At 50.1% G+C, this 15,759-nt stretch overlaps 1 long non-coding RNA gene and 1 pseudogene across 1 annotated transcript; one reads left to right on the top strand and one right to left on the bottom strand.

Annotated features, from left to right (window-relative positions):
- Positions 1-915: 915 nt before the first annotated feature.
- LOC132087259 (uncharacterized) lies at positions 916-1,587 on the top strand (annotated as a pseudogene).
- Positions 1,588-7,159: 5,572 nt separating this feature from the next.
- LOC132069908 (uncharacterized) lies at positions 7,160-14,696 on the bottom strand. The gene is made up of 6 exons (XR_009417843.1): positions 14,280-14,696; positions 13,954-14,057; positions 13,073-13,252; positions 12,858-12,978; positions 11,238-11,312; positions 7,160-7,802 (listed from the first exon to the last, which is right to left on the bottom strand). It is a non-coding gene; the product is annotated as an uncharacterized LOC132069908 (long non-coding RNA).
- Between the last annotated feature and the right edge of the window lie 1,063 nt (positions 14,697-15,759).

The raw sequence follows: 15,759 nt of genomic DNA, 5'->3' as shown, positions 1-15,759 counted from the left end.
ATGTGGTGCTGTTCTGAACCATTCCTGGTGGATTGTCATTGCCAAGTGAGAGATGCTGTTAAACCTCAGCATCTGTAGGTGATCACCTGCATGTTCTGTTTCTATCCTTGGAGATGACTTGATTGAAAGGTTCAGTGCTTAAAAGCTTGGAAGTGATAAAAGCAGACCAACAAAGAGTTGTTTTAAAATAAACTTTCTTTTTTTTGTAAACAAGATCCAAATTTCATGCATAATGCACTGACTGTTATTGTCCTGAATATTTGATACCTTTTTTATTTTTTTGAAAAAAAGCAGAGGAAGAGACTTTTTTGATGAGACTAGAGCTAGATCAAAATAAACTCTGCATTGCTCTGTGAAATAAACTGTCAGTATTCCCCTCCAGTCTGTCATTGTTTTGTGTTATGGCACTACACAGAGACTACCACTGCCCAATCCAGAGAGTTCTCCCATGATTTTCTGTCACGCTCAGCAGCTCATTTTAACCCCAGAGGTTTAAAATCCCTGGGAGCAGTTGGAATCAAGAGCAAATCACACAAAAACCCGGCTGGGAGAGAATATGAAACCTTCCAGAGATTTACTTTTCCTAGTGCTTTTTTAATTTAACACAGAACCCCTCTCTTCCCCTTAGACCCCATATCTTTTAACTCGTTTTTTTTTTTTTTTCCTCAAAAATAATTCTCTGCCTAGGCTGGGAAAAAAACCCCTCCAAATTATTCAGGGGGTTTGGGATGGGTTCAGTTGGTCAGTACGAGCAAAAAATTGGCAAGAAATTCCTTATCTCTTGGGTTCAGCGAGAGGCTCAACGTGAACACGAGTGAAAATACATTAAAAATAAAAATAAGAATAAAACAAATAAAAATAAAAACCCAATAATGATATAAACAATAATAATATAAAATAAATTTAAAAATAAAAATGAATTTTATTTATGGAAGCCCCAGTCGCGCTGCAGTCCCGCCGCCGCCCACCGGAGGGCGCTGCTCTGCACCGCCGCGCTGTGTCCGCCAGGCGGCGCCCGCGGGGCTTGGCGGGTCCCGGGGCCTCGCCCGTTCCCAGCCGCGATCCCGGTCCCGATATCCCGGTCCCGATATCCCGGTTCTGATGCCGGTCCCGGTTCTGATCCCGGTGACAGGTGAGCACGGCACAGGGTGGGACATGGTCGGGTGCCATCCCTGCCCCTGCAGCGTCCAAGCCCCGGCCCTGCCCATCCTCACACAACGTCCCGTGCCACCCCGTGGCCGCCTTCGGCGCCGGGTTCCGAGCCACGGCGGTGGCGTCGCCGGCGGACGTGGTGAAGACGCGGTCCATGAACGGCAGCCCCGGGCAGCCCCGCACTGCCCTGAGCTGCCTGCTGGCCCTGCTCATGCAGGACGGCCCCGCCGGCCTCTACAAGGGGTGAGTTCGGCTCCTGCGGACCGGCTGCGGTCACCGCCCGGGCCGCGGCACGGAGCCCCAAACACCCCGACCCACGGGCAGGATTTGGGGGATCCCCGCTCCGGGGATGTCCCCGCACGTCCCCTGAGCCCCGCTTGTGCCGGCACGGCTTCGTCCCGTCCTTGCTGCGGCTGGGCTCCTGGAACGTGGTGATGTTCGTGTCCTACGAGCGGCTGCAGCGCCTGATGGTGCTGGCGCGGCCGGCGCTGGCCTGAGCCCCCGGCGCCCCGGGCCGCCCGGCGAGGCTCACATCGATTACATTCATCGCATCCATTCTATTCATTGCCGGGGAGCAGCGGAGCCACGGGCCCGGGTTGGGACGCGAGGAGGAGGATGCTGCAGGAGGAGAAGCGCGGGAGAACAGAGGTTTCCAGAGAAGAGTTTTAAGGGACGGAGGAAAAAATGTTTGTTGGCTTTGCAGCCGGGAAGAGCAGCGCTTCCCGAGGGCGGTGGTGTGGGCAGGCGGGACCAAGCTGAGCGCCGGGGAATTCCCGCTGTTCCTCACTGGCGCTTCCAATAAATCGCCCCTGTGGGGTCTGATCACAGCGTGGCTCAGGGTTTCTTTGCCTTTTTGGGGTGTTCAGGGTCATTGTCCAGCTCTGCATGTGACACAAGTCCAGCACATTCTCTGTCATTCCTGGTGCACTCAACAACTTCCCACTGATCTCTAATTATTCAGGCCATTGTCACAATCACCAACAGCAGCTCCACCTTCTGCCCTGCCGAGGTAGCAGATCCTTGACCCACGGCCATCTCTCTAAAGCCTCAAATGGTCCCTTTATAGGACAGTGAAGATGTGTATCCTGAGCAGGAGAGGACACAGAATTCCCTTCCCCTGTTTCCCAAGCATAAAACGCTGGGAATTGCTTTCTTCCCATGGTACTGCCAGGAACAAGGTTCCCTCTGCTGTCACTCCATCTTTAGCACCCTCATTTGTCACAGACACTCAGCTCTATTTCAGGGACTCCCGTCAGACACCTGCTGGCTGTGATCAGAAGCAATTCCCCAGTTGGGTTTTACCCCCGGGAGCAGCAGGAATGACCGAGGACAGCTGCTGTCCCGGGACAAGGCGGCCGGGCTGCGGTTCCGTGCCCAGCCCCGTGCCCGCCCTGCGGAACGCGGGGTCGCTCTCTCCGGCCTGTCCCTGTGCCGGGATCGGGACAATTCCCCTGGCTCGGGCAGGGGACGGTGCCCTCGGGTGCCGCCGGAGGGGACAGGGGCGCGCAGGGGCCACCCGGGCGGGTGGCACCCCCAGGGCCGCGTGTGCTGTGGCGCTGCCGCCGGAGCCGCTGCCGGGCGGGACGGGTCTGTGCCGGCACTCGCGGCTCGCTGCGATCCCGTTCCATGGAGCGAAACCCGCGCCGCGCCCCAGCTGCGGTTTGATGGGATGGGCTCCGCTTTCGGGAGGCAGCGGGACCGGGGTCCCTGTGCCACCCCACGGGTCCCAGAGAGAAGCTGCTCCTGTGGCCGAGGAACAGCGGGGAAACTGAACAGTCCTAAAGGAAACCGATGGAAAAACAACTTTGGTTTGGTTTTGGACTTGACATTTTCCCCCTGGCCCCCACCTGATCCGAGTGTTTTGCCTTAGGGAACAGGAGGCAGAAGGGGGAATGGGGAAACAGATGATTTGTTACCCCAAAAGGGACGAGCTTATTGCTGTTAATTCCTGAAACACCTGGAATGATTTGGGTCTGGGAAGCACCTGGGAGCCTCCCTTTGAATCCTGGGTGGAGCCGTGGTTATAAAAGGAGGAAAGGATGGAGGCAGGGGGGGTTCGGGGGGGAGAGGAGCAGCGCTGCCTTGGGGATTTGCATCTGGAAGCGGCCACCAGTTTCCTGCTGGGAATCCTGGAAAGAGAACTCGGTGAGAAATGCGAATGCTGCAGCTGGAGCGCTGAGAGGGGAGAGCCTGCAGGGAATGTGTCTGGTGAGTCTCCTCATGCCCCATTTCTGATGCTGGGCTGGCACCAGGGCACCTCATTCCATTGAAACTCTCTGGAAATGCACTTCAATTACAAACTGGACTGCAAAAGGCACGTGGGAAGCTTTGTGTCCCTAAGGGAATGCTCTGGGGCTGTGCAGCCTCTGACCTGCACAAATAACTCCTGCTCCCACAGAAACCTGCTGGCTGCAGGGCAGGAGTGCCAGCAAAGTGGCAGCTCCAGAGCCACCCCAATGAGTGACTGTCCTTGGGGCTCTCGGGACCGGGAGGAAATGCTGTCCCTGCCCCTCTGGGAAAGCAGGAGCAGGATCAGTGCTGCAGCCGGGTCTGTTCCTGCTCTCTGTCTCCAGGGTGCCCTGGAGGGCTCTGGCTCGGGATAATCTGTGTGTGAGAGCTTCCCGTGCCTGTGCCAAACCCCTCTGGGGACAGAACGTGCCCAAAAGCTCCATTAACCCTTTCTCTGTGTGTGAGAGCTTCCCGTGCCTGTGCCAAACCCCTCTGGGGACAGAACGTGCCCAAAAGCTCCATTAACCCTTTCCCTTCTGCTGGCAGGGCAGCGTGTGAGCCCAGGCCCTCCTCCCTGGAGCAGGGACAGCTGAGGATGAGCCCCAGGGACTCAGCCATCAGGGCAGGTGAGGATGGATCTCTTTGTGCTTGGCAATTGTTCTGCTGGTTTCATGTCACACTGCAGGGCTCCTCCAGCCCCTGTGCCCTGCAGCAGCACCCACAGCCCCTGGGCTGGGCAGGGAACAGCTCTGGGAGGGAAATGGATGTGCAGGAAATTTCCAGAGTTTGACAGAAGGCTCACATAGTGTGGATCTGTATGGAAATTCTGAGATAAGAAATGCTGACTTAGAAATGCCACGGAATAGGACAGACAGTGCTGAGAGAGAACTGGAGCTAGAAACAAGTTTTAAAGGGTGACTTTGTAAATAAGACTGGATACCTTAGAGAAATAGAACTATGAAAGATGCATTGTAATAAGATTCACAAGGGGTAATTTTAGATTATTTGCTTTAATGCATTTACAGCATGGTGTGACAAAAGCTGATAGGCCAAGAAACACTTACAGTGTATTGGAATTAGGAAATGGTTGGCTGCTGATTGTGATGGGTGAATTGTAACATCTGCATTGTCTCACCCTTCACATGAGACTGAACATGGAATCCAAGTTTTTAAAATGCCTCAGTTTCTCCATGTCTGGGTCAGAAAGGAGCATAATCTGATAAACTGGAGCTTTGTGCGAGGAAGATTTATCAGATTCCTCCCAACCTTCTCTGGGGTTTTTGTGCCAAAGGGGCTCTGACCCCAGAGCCACACAGGGTGTCTGTGCCTGCATAAACGTCAGTGACATTTGCCAAGTCTGGCAGGAAAGCAGAAACATCCTGGGGCTGTTTGGCCAGAGATGGAACATGGAGATGTCTGTGCTGGCAGGGTGTGAGTGCTGCCAGCCTGGCTCTGTGGTGCCTCTGTCCCTCAGCAGTCAGGGCAAGGGGGGAAGCTGCAGCTGAGGCAATTTTGGCTGTTTCAGACTGCTTGGGCCAGACCTGGCAGCACTGGAAGAACAGCTTTCCTCCTCCTTTCTGTCCATCCCTGAGCAGAACAGTGAGATGGTGCTGCACTGAGCCCTCTCTTTTGTGGCTGTTGTTTGGTTGGTTTGTTTGGGTTTTTTCTGTTCTTAATGTATTTCTAAGAGGTGCAGTGAGGAGCAAGGTGCTGGTTACATGGTTTCTGACTGACACATGACAGAAATGGGCACAGGTGAGTGCATGTGCTTCCTGGCACATCCAGTGTGCAATCCTGAGTGAGGATTCCCAGCCCCAGCTGCCCGTGGCACAGCTCCTCACTGCTCAGTCACTGTGAACAGCCCCCTCCTTTCCTGGGCACATCCCTGGAGTGGGAGCAGAGTCCCCTGACCCTGCAGGAATTCCCTGCTCCTCTGGAGGGGGTGAGGCCAGAGCTTGGGGGCAAAGGACAACAACCAAACGAGGCCATTGTGTCCTTGCTGCATCCAGGACAGCGTGTTCTCCTTGTTCCCAGCACTGGTGAATCTAAACAAGATTTATTTTTGACAAGATTGCCTGTTCTTCACTTCTCCAGCTCTCCCCCACACCTGGCCCTGCAGCTGTAGCTCACCTTGCCCTGGCTGTGGCTGATAAATTATCATTTTTGTAGCAGCAATCCATTCTTTTAAAGAGCACAAAGAGTGCACAATGCAAAAGAGACTTTGGGAAATCCATCCAAATAAGGGACTCTGCCTTCCTGCTGTTCCTGTAGCTCTCCTTCCTGCTTTCACCTGGGCTGCCAGGATGGGCAGGGCCCATATTTATCACATGAAAGTGCTGTTACTGAATTTGTCCAGAAGCTCTGATTACAGACACTCATTTTCTGACAGAAACAATTTTCATTTTGCCTTTGCCCTGTTGTTCCCAGGTGCTGCCCAGGCTGTCTCTCTGTTCCCTGGGAGGAAGGGCAGCCCCTGCCTGGCTGCCCAGCCCAGCTGGATGGGACAGGGTTGTGTGGCCTGGCAGGGCAGGAACAGCTGGCTGTGCTCTGGAGTGCCTTGGAACCTTGCCCTGGCAGCTTTGGAGGGGTTTCTCTTTGGGATTGCTTGTGATGCACCCTCCCTGTGTACAAAGCCCAGTGCTAAAGGACTGCCAAGTGAGATGTGAGATAAAAATGGTTCTGTTAAAATGAGGCAAAGAATGCAATATGAAAAATGAGCTTGCTTTTAATGTCTGAAATAGTTAGGAATAGAAATGCTGGAAAAGGGCACTGTTGTTTGCATTGGTGTCACCTCTCATGGATAAAACCCCACAGTGAGCCATCAGAGCACAAGTGTGAAAACTGGATCCTTGGACTTCCACAGTGGAATTAATTTTCTTTTCCTCCTCTCTTTCAGGCCAGGACAGATCACCAGACTCCTGCCCCCTTTGCCAAAAGCTTTGGTGTTTGAGCAGCCACAGGCGAGAGGCCCCAGCACAGGCTCTGCCCTGCAGGGCTCAGGCCCTGCCCTGCTGTGGGTGAGTCAGAGGCACACAGGGCTCCTCTTGTCCCCTGTGCTGCATTCCCTGCCTGGGGATGCCATTGCTGCCAGCCCAGCCTGGGGCTGCTCACAGGGGCCAGGGGGAGGGAAGGGACCAGGGTCTGACTCCATGGTTCACAGGGCTGATTTATTATTTTATGGCATATATTACATTAAAACTATACTAAAAGAATAGAAGAAAGGAGCTCATCAGCAGGCCAGCTAAGAATAGAAAAGGAAGGAATGATAGCAAAGGCTTGTGGCTGGGACAGAGAGTGTGAGCCAGCTGGGTGTGATTGGCCATTAATTAGAAACAAGCACATGAGACCAATCCCAGATGCCCCTGCTGCATCCCACAGCAGCAGATAATCAATGTTTGCATTTTGTCTGTGAGGCCTCTGAGCTTCTCAGGAGGAAAACTCCTAAGGAAAGGATTTTCCATAAAAGATGTCTGTGACACAGCCCCAGCCCTGTGTGCAGGCAGAGACACAGGGACAGCCCTGCCCAGAGCCACCACTGTCAGCAACCAGGGGATGGGGCTGGCTCTGGTGAGAAGGGTTTATTGCTCAACCAACACCAGCCCCAGTGCCCTGGCTCTGGTGAGAAGGGTTTATTGCTCACACAAACAGCCTCAGTGCCCTGGCTCTGGTGAGAAGGGTTTATTGCTCACACAGACAGCCCCAGTGCCCTGGCTCTGGTGAGAAGGGTTTATTGCTCAGGTAAGGATCAGCCTCAGTGCCCTGGCTCTGGTGAGAAGGGTTTATTGCTCACACAAACAGCCCCAGTGCCCTGGCTCTGGTGAGAAGGGTTTATTGCTCAGGTAAGGATCAGCCTCAGTGCATGGCTCTGGTGAGAAGGGTTTATTGCTCAGGTAAGGATCAGCCTCAGTGCATGGCTCTGGTGAGAAGGGTTTATTGCTCAGGTAAGGATCAGCCTCAGAGGCCAGCAGACTTTACAGAGTAAGTAGTTCCTACAGTTCCAGAGCACTCACAGTTCTTTGTTCCAGGCAATGTAGAACTTTCTAACCCACAGCTGCCACAGGGTTCATTTTGCTTTTCTCACCCATCACCTTTCCTTAACTCTGCTGCACTGTGCTCACTTCTGTCCAGTGGCTCCTCACTTGCACACAGATGCTTCTGTAACAATTCTAAACTCTGACTTTACACAGCCCCACCCTCACATTATCAACCCTGCACCACCTCACCTTTACAGTTCCTCACTCACTCAAGGCATGCTCTTACTCACAGCCACAGAAACATCATTATTTTCTGTATTATTTTGCTGCTAATGCCTGTGTGTTGTATTTTCACATCAATCCAAGCTTCTTCCCAGGCTGCAGATCAAATCTTTTGGTGTCTCTGGAGGATTCTGGTTGTCCAGTTCCCACATCTCCCCTCTCTCTCTGTATTAAGAAATTTTTATTAATAGATTTGTTAAGTATTGGTTGTATATATTAATGTAAATAAGGTCTTATTCTTATTAGTAGTATTATAATAATTAAAATGTATTTAAAATATACAATTTTGTTATATTTGTTAATTATGGTGTTAAATTTTATTTATTAAATTTTTAGTTGGGTTTTATTATTTATTCTTATTTTTGATATTTTTCAAAGTTGTATATTTTTATAAATAGATTTTGAGGTATCTAATAAATTTCTAGAACATATTTCATTAAAATTTTATATTTATGTTTGTGTTAATAAAAGAAAATTGAATGTTTTGTAAAACTGCATGTTTAATACTTTTGCTATCTGTTAAAAAGTTATTTCATGTAAGGGATGTAGTGTTGGATTGCTTATTTAGATAAGATTTTAATTTATTTAATCATTTTACTGTTGTTGAAGTAATAGGTGGCATAAAAAGTGATGTGTTTTTTTTAAATTTCAAGGTTTAAAATTTTTATAATTTGATTAGTATTGATGGATAAATGATTTTTTTGTTATATATTGGTAATTATTTTTATACTAAGAGTTAATAATGTACTTTTTCATTATATGGATTATTTGTAATTGGTATATTGATTAGGTAAGTAAAGAATGGATTTTTTTGAGTGGTGATAGATAAATACAAAGTATTTAATCTTGAAACTTTAGTTGAAGTTATGTAAATGTTTGCTTTAGGTTGGTTAATTGGTAAAGTTGGATAATTAGAAGTAAATAAACTAAATAGAGGCATAATATTTGATTGAATTTTATATTTTTAAGTTATTATTTAATAAGAATTTGATAGTATTGATTTTTATATTTATAAAGAAACTTCAAGTTTGTAGTTTTTGGTGGGTGTAATACAAGGTGCTAGGTGTAAGTTGGAATTTTTGTGTAATTTACATTTGTACTTACCTTGTCTAATTTTGTTTTTTTAGTGCTGGAGTGGTCAGTGTGGTTTTTGTGTGATGTGGTTTTACGATTTAATTGAAATTTACCTGGGTTTTTCTACTTGCTGAGATGTAAGTAAACTTTATGTTGTCATATGAGAAATAAACTATTGATACATTTTGGTTTATAAAATTGCATAGGGATTTGTGAAATATTTATATAAGATATTATAAATTTTTTGTTATAAGTATGAAGAAAGATTAAAGTAATGTATGCAGTAAAGAAAGAACTAAATTAATTAGGAATTATTTAGATTATGTATAATTAGTAACATGTGAAATTATATATTAATTAAGTATTAACTATAGTATATTATTTTAGAGTTTGTAACAGTTGATAAATTTTAAATTAGTGGAAGATTACACAATTGTTAAAAATAGGTTTAGTTGTTATATTGATAAAGTTAAATTGTTAAGTTAAAATTTGAATTTTATTTTTGATGTAGCAAATATTTGGGATTGTTCTAAATTATGTTATTTTGGTAAAGCTAGGGTTTGATTATAGTTTAAATTATAATTGGTGGATGTTACTTAATACATTTTATATAAGGTTTTTAAAAATAGCAGTTATGAGTTAAAATTTTAGGATTAAAGATTAAATTATTTAATAATTGGGTTTTTAAATGTATTTTTAGAATAGAGATGTTTTAAATATAGTAAAATTATTTTTTAAAGATTTGAAAGTGGTTATAGACAGGATTGTGAATTTGGATTTAGATATTGAGAGCGTGAGGGTGCAGGAAATGTAGTTGTAGGAGAGACTGAATACTTAGTATGAAACTTAGAAAAATAAATGTTGTAGTTGGATTTTTCATTGAAGTGTTTTTGTAATAATAACTGAGGAAAGTCATAAGATTAATAGTTTGGAGGAGGTTGTTAATAAAGTTTAATTTCTTTTTAACTTTGAAAAATATTTAAAATGATGAGATAATATTAGGTTAAATGATAGAGGTAGTGTAGAGATTAGCTAGGGAGTTAACTTGGTTTAAGATGTATTAGTAGTTACAGAATAAAAAAAGTGGGATTTTGAAATTATGTGGTTTTGTTAATTCTATAAAGAGATGGTAAAGTATGTGAAAGTAAGTTGTAAATATTAAAATAACATTTTATAAATAATGTTTTTTATAAAATTAATAATTCTCTATAATTAGTATATTAGTCGTAAGTGTTTGGAGAAATTAAGATAACTTTTTAAAAATACATATTAGGGAAATAAATTAAAAATTTTAAAATAGTATTATATTAATAGTTATTGCTATTTTTTGGTGTTATTTATAAAAGATAAAAATTAGAGACTGTAATGAAGAATAGAATTTTCGATTAAATGGATGATGTAATAAACTGTATCTTTTACTTATGAATAGGTGTTTGCTAGTGTTTTATTTTAGTTGCTTTAATTTGAGTTGTTTTACTTTTTTAAGAAAATTAACTATATACTTCATAGTTTAGATAAATGATTTTTAATAAAATTTAGGATAAGTTTCATTTAATAAGATTTAGAATTAATTAATTCTGATAGTAAGGAATAATAAACCTAATTTTAATAGACCATTACAGTGATAAAATGAAATTTAAGACTATTTAGACTTAAATGTAGTGAAAGTTAATTTTGTTTGATTTTATTAATACTTGAGTTATTGAAGGTTGTTATTTATAAATATTGAAGTTTTTTTAAAGTGTTGTGGAGAAACTTTAGATTGTTGGGTTACTATTACTACTTGTATCTTTACATGGTGGTTTTATTCATTGGGAGCTATGCTTCTTCGTAAAAGATTTTTCTGTATGTTCAATTTAGAATGGTACTAATTTGTATAGTGGGGTTTTTTGGATTTAGGATATTGATTAGATTGTTCTATATTTTTGTGGGCTTTGAGTAATATTTACTTATAGGTTTTTGATATTTGAAGAATTTTTAATGGTTTCTGTTACTTTTTAAAGAGTTTTTGATTTAGAATTTGAAGAGTATTTGGTGTTTGGAGGAAATAAGTTTGGAGTTATTTTTGCATATGGCTGAGTTGTATTTTTAATGTTAATAAGGTCTAGTTTTGGTACATTAGTTTGATTTTTTTGTTTGGTTATGGGGAGGGTCTCTTGTGTAAGCCTGAGACTGGTATCAGGACTTTTTGTCTAATGTTTTAGGAGTCTGTTAAGGAGGAGGTGTTATTTTAAGATTTATAAAATATACTGAGAATCAGTTAAAATTAAGGAAGAAACATTATGGTAATTGAAGGATGTTATGTTTAAAGAGTTCTAAATCTTTTTTAATAACTTGAAATAACGTGAGCCCAATCTACTTTTTCTGCCCCCACGGATGGCATGACCTGTGCCCACTGCTCATGACTCACCCAACCAAAATCAAGAGAAAATGTTGGCGGGGCTCTAAGAACCTGAAATAACTTAGAAGCAAAATAAATCACATTTTTCTCCTGCGTTTTCTTTTTGTTTCAGATGCTGGACTTACCTCTGTGGACGTGTGTTGAGCTCTCACTGCAGGAACCCGTCAGGACGCAGTGGCTGTGAGTTCATGTTCTTCTCACTGGGGGATTGGAATTAATTAATTAATTGCAGAATTAATTGAATTAATGACCCCTTTCCCCTTTTGTGCCCCACCGTGTGGGACAGGGGCAGAGAGAGCGAGCAGAGGAGCGGCCGGGGCTGGAGAGGGGCAGCAGAAAGGCAGAGGGACCTCCCTGGTGTCCCCAGGGCACTGTGGGGAACAGAAGGGACACCGTGAGGGCAAGGGCAGGTGAGCAGGGGACAGCTTGGGGCAAAACCCGGGGTCACCTGCAGGGAAATGAGTCAGGGGTGTTTTGGAGGGAAGAGCTGAGGGGATGAGTCCGCCCAGCTCGGCCCAAGGGGGAGCAGAGGCGAAGGGCAATCCAAAGCCAGCCCTGCTCAACCTCAGAGTCCCAGAATAAATTCTACAAACTGAGGGACTAAAAATACATAAAAACAGACCCATGAGCAAACCAGAAGGTTCCTGGGAATCCCATTACAGTGCTGTCACAGCCTTTTTAACAGAATTTTTATCACAACACTGCATTTCTGTGTTGGGATCGTTCACTCTGTGGGCTGTGGGGTTTTTGGGTCTGAGCTCCCTCACGGCGGCCCTGACACCCTCAGGAGCGGGGAGGGAAAGCAGAGTCAGGGCTGCTGGCAGGGCAGGGGGTTCTACCCCAGAGCAGACCCAGCAGCTGCCCCCCAGCCTGGGCCAGGAGGGATCTGCTCTGGTTCCTGCAGGGAAGGGATGTTCCCAGCCGATTCAGGTGGCATTGCAGCGGCCTCATGTCCCGATTCAGGTGACATTCCGGTGGCCTCATCTCCCGATTCAGGTGACATTCCAGCGGCCTCACCTCCCAGTACTTTCCCCATCCCTGCTCCTGCCCATTCTGAGGGGAATTTGTCCCACTAGCAGCCGGGAAAGGACACCAGCTGCCACCCTGGGACTCAGACTGTCGTCTGAGGAATGGTGGCTGCTGGAATTTAGATTGTTTCATGTATTTGACTGCTGAAATTTCCCAGCCCAGGGGTTTTAGATGACAGGGCAGCACAAAGATTGCTCTCTATGGCGCCTAGATTTGGGGTTTGGTATCAGCTTTGCTAGTTGAGTTATACCCACAGCCCCACATTCTCTGATGAATTCCTGCTGGAATAACCTGACAGCAAGTCATGGAGAGTGGAAATTCCCATGCAGACCTACCACATTTACACCAGCTGTGTCAGAAGCCAGCAGAGATTCCAGGGAAGCTCAGTGGGATCGGGACAAGGACAGGTCTATATTCCATAGAACTTGCTTTTTAAAACCCTCATCCCCCAGCTCCACTGATGTCCCTGGGGCCACTTGGCAGAGTTCCCTGGAACCCAGCTGATTTCACACCCCACCAGAGCTCAGCCTCTAGCTGGTATTTTAAAGCAGGACAAGGCAGTGGCTGGATGCACTCCCAGCCTGTGCTGAGGCAGCACACCTCTCCCTGAAGAAGCCCAGCTCCTTTCAGAGCCTCAGCAGTAGCCTTTACACATTTTTTCTCCTCAGGAAAGGGATGCACATCCCTGCCTTCAGCACAGCTCCAGTGGGACCCACCTGTGAAAGCTTTTCTTCACTTCTGTACTTCCAGCTGCCTTCTTGGAAAGCTCCAAACTTCATCCTGTTCAGCCCTCTGATTTTGAGGCATCTCCAAAGCATACTGCTTGGGATTCAATATCTGTGAGGGAAGATGGCTTTGGCTTTAATGCTGCTGAGGGACAATGGCCTCAGGCTGGAAAGGAGACAAGAGATTTGGGGTGACGGAGACATACCTGGGAACCGTGTGCGAGCTCTGGGAGGTCAGAAACGGGAACTGCTGTCTGAGCCCCTCTGCAAACGGCCCGTGCCTCCATTCCAGGCAATGCCCGCTGCTCCTTGGGGTCCTTCTGGGCTGTCGGTGGTGTCTGTCCGGGCTGAGGCGTTTCCACATACCTGTTCAGAGCAGCCCTAGGCTGAGGGGCCGCAGGCAGCGCTTTAGCCGTGTCTGTGCCAGCGCTGTCCCGGTACCCCGGTGCCCACACCGGGACGTGTGTTCGGTACGCTGCAGGCACAGCTCCTCCCGCAGATCCCAAGGGGCGTGAGGGCTGCCGGCCCTTTGGGGGCTTCTGGCCTCCTCCAGGCACGCACCGGGCCCAGCCGCAGCGGGAGCAGCGGCCCCAGCCCCGCTCGTTCGGCGGGGATCCCCCGGGGATGCGGACACGGAGCGGGGGGATGTGGGCGCTGTGGCTCTCACAGGGGAGTGCGGTGTCCCGGTACAGGGGAGCGCGGTGGCCGCGGTGCTGCCGGGCCGTGAGGGGGCTCGGTGTCCCCGCAGGGCTGAGGGGCGGCGCCGTGTCCGCCAGGGGGCGCCCTGCGGGACGGGCGGCGGCGCTGAGGGAGTGGCGATGCTGACGAGGTCCCGAAGCTGTCGAGGCGATTCCCCTGCCCTACCCGTTTCCAGCCGTGACCCAGGGGCTGCTCCAGGGAAGCGCCGTCTTCCTGGGGGCCCAGCACCATCATAGCCCCGACTCCCCACGGCCCAGAGCCCAGGTAGGACCCCAGCCTCGCACCGGCCGGAGCAGGAGCGGCAGTACCAGGCTCGGTCCCAGCGCCCGTCCCGGAGCGGCTCTTCCCGCCTGCAGCCATGACGGTCCGATCCCGGTCCCAATCCTACCTCGATCATCCGGATCCGGCGGGACCCTAGTCCCGCACTGGCCGCAGCCGGAGAAGCAGCACCAGGCACGGTCCCAGCGCCCGTTCCGGAGCCGCTCTTCCCACCTGCAACGATACCGGTCCCGATCCCAGTCCCAATCCTTCGTCAACCATCCAGCCCTAGCACCCACACCCCGCCCACCTTCCATAGCAGACACCAGCAGGACCAGGACCCGAATTCCCGGGCCCAGATCCCGACCTCACCTAGCACCCATACCCTGCCCGCCTCCCACAGCAGACACCGGCGGGACCAGGACCCGAATCTCCAGGCCCAGATCCCGATCTTACCTGAGCGCCTCGGGCTCCACGCAGCACCAGCCCCCGATCCGGATCTCCTCGCAGCACTCCGACCGACGCTCCCACAGCATCCCGAGCCGAGCATCCCCCGAAGAAAGCGGGACAGACGCCGATTCGCCGGGTTTTATAAGCGGGAGAGGGGGGCGGGGGGGAGGTGTGTCCCAGGGGGCGGGGCCGGCACAGGTGTGAGGGGCGGGGTCTGCACAGGTGTGAGCGATCCCAGTGCGGCTGCGCGGGGCGGGGCCTTGGGGGATTTAAGGCGCGGGGAGGGCCCGGCGGAGCCATTTGCCCCTCGGCGTTCGGTGGGGTAGGTTGCTGTCGGTCTGGGCTCTATATCTCTGTTCCTCTATATTTTCTTCTATGTTTCTTTTCTTTTGTATTTCTGTTCCTTCATACCTCTCCTTTCTACCCTCCCTTCCTCCCCTCCCCCACCCCCTACACCCACCCCCCCCCCAAACCCCCCCCCCTCCCTCTCCCCCCTAGCCCTCCCCTCCCTCCCCCCCTACGGCCGCCCCCCGCCCCTCCCTCCCATCCCACCTCCCTATTCCTTTACTTACCCCTACCCTATTCATCCCTACCTTACCCTACCCTACTCCTTCATCCTCTCCCTTCACTGCCCCGCCCCCTGCCCCGCCCCCTGCCCCGCCCCCTGCCCCGCCCCCTGCCCCGCCCCCTGCCCCGCCCCCTGCCCCGCCCCCTGCCCCGCCCCCTGCCCCGCCCCCTGCCCCGCCCCCTGCCCCGCCCCCTGCCCCGCCCCCTGCCCCGCCCCCTGCCCCGCCCTGCACACCCCGACCTCTCCCCGCCTTCCCCTCACGTACCCCCCCGCTCCCCTATTCTCGTTCTGTGTTCCTCCCTTTCCTCCTTTCCTCGCAGCCGCGGGGCGCGGGGTGCCGGGCAATAATAAAGCCCAGAGGGCCGGAGCCCGGCGCCCCCGCCCCGCTGGGGTCCCCACACGGGGCCGGAGCCGCTCTGCGGGTCCCCCCATTGCAGTTCCAAGCACCGCCCCACACCGCCGGGGTTCCGGCTGTCCCTACATCACACTGGGGGGTCCCGGGGTGGGGGGTTACAGCGGCCCCCTCGTTAGGAGGGGGTCGGGGGGGTGGTGGGGGGTTAGGAAGGGCCCCCTCATTAGGAGGGGGTCCTTGGGGGGGGGGGGGGGGGGGTAGGTAGGTAGGGCCCCCTCCGGAGGAGGGGGTCCCGGGGGGGGCGGGGCGGGCCCCCTCCGGGGGAGGGGGCCCCGGGGGAGGGGGGCGGGGCGGAGGGGGGGCTTTCCCCCTCCTGGCCCCGCCCCCTCCTCCGGGCCCCCTCCTCCGGACGGGGTCCCGGCCCGGCCCCCTCCCGGGGACCCCCTCCTCCGGACCGGGGCCCAGGGGGGGAGGGGGGCGGGTGGGGTGGGGGGGGGGGGGCCGGACGGGGAGGGCCGTTCGTGTGTGTGTGTGTGGTTTTTTTTTTACACGTGTACACATGTGTT

The sequence above is a fragment of the Ammospiza nelsoni genome, chromosome 2 (genome assembly GCF_027579445.1).
Source record: "Ammospiza nelsoni isolate bAmmNel1 chromosome 2, bAmmNel1.pri, whole genome shotgun sequence".
Lineage (NCBI taxonomy): Eukaryota > Metazoa > Chordata > Aves > Passeriformes > Passerellidae > Ammospiza > Ammospiza nelsoni.
Note: the sequence above shows the minus strand (reverse complement) of the source record. Positions and strands in the feature narration are given on the sequence as shown.